Source organism: Lactuca serriola, chromosome 3 (genome assembly GCF_051521515.1).
Source record: "Lactuca serriola cultivar US96UC23 chromosome 3, Lser_US96UC23_V15, whole genome shotgun sequence".
Taxonomy (NCBI): Eukaryota; Viridiplantae; Streptophyta; class Magnoliopsida; order Asterales; family Asteraceae; genus Lactuca; species Lactuca serriola.
The window spans coordinates 201,993,234-201,994,342 of record NC_136410.1 but is presented as its reverse complement, the minus strand read 5'-3'; the positions used below and the strand labels follow the sequence as shown (position 1 = coordinate 201,994,342).

The 1,109-nt window shown below is 35.7% G+C and overlaps 1 pseudogene; it reads right to left on the bottom strand.

Moving 5' to 3' along the window:
• Window positions 1–844: 844 nt before the first annotated feature.
• Window positions 845–1,109, bottom strand: part of LOC145095980 (putative metal-nicotianamine transporter YSL6 pseudogene) — an 881-nt pseudogene continuing 616 nt past the window's right edge.

The following is a 1,109-nucleotide window of genomic DNA, read 5'->3' as shown; positions in this document are numbered from 1 at the left end:
GATAGACTGGGTTAGAAGCACTTTAATGGTGTGTGTGTGTATGTGTTTAAACTATAAAAAATGCACGTCTTGCAATAATCCTTATTATCCAGGGTAAACAAAATGGACAGATGTTTGTCTTTTTCTACTGGGTACTTATATATACATGGGAAAATTGAGGCTAGTGTATGTGATTCTGATATACTTTAAACACCATTTTCAATAAGTGTATGTTAAGGGGTGAGATCACATTCGGTGATGAGATTTGGACCTATAACAAACGGGTGTTTATTAACATTTGTGGAATTTCTTTGTGTGACATGAATTTTTTGTTTGTGTATCTTTGATATGGGCATATTCTTTTCTGTGTGGCATATCTTTTGCATGTATCCCATTGTTGCTTTGTTTATTACTTTTTTGTATCCCGTTACTACTTGGGTTGTGGCGACTAGGTAAGGCATGTGGAAAATGTCATGAGTAACCCATTGACTCAAGTTCAAATCATGACATTACTCAACCTTTGTGGCCATGGAGATTCGTCTGCATTTAGCCTCATGTTCACAATATGGATTATTCGGTGCGCGAAAGCTAGCCCAAACCCTCGTTAGGGAAGTTCCCTTTCCAATATATATATATATATATATATATATATATATATATATATATATATATATATATATATATATATATATATATATACATATATATATATATATATATATATATATATATCAAAGTTTGTTGCTATTACCGTAAATTTCTTATCAAATTGGTGTTGGTCAGTGCTTCTCTTTTGCCTTCATAACATCTAAAAGTCTGTTTCTATTACTGTGGAGGCCTTATTCAAGTTTGGTGTTGTTCATGGTTAAATGATGGTTTTTTGAACTGTATATATAACCGCGTACAGTGCTTCATACGGACTATCGGGTGTCCTGATCTCAAACGCACTCCGAAACATCCAAAAAGTCAACGACGCGATCACACATCCCATTGCAGTGCCAACCAACTGACTCACGAACATCAATTTGGTGGATGATAAATTTAGGTAATAGGCTTTGAAGCCTTGCATTAGGTCGGCAGAGGTGACGACGATCGACAACATGACGCTGCACGCTGCTAATCCGGCGATG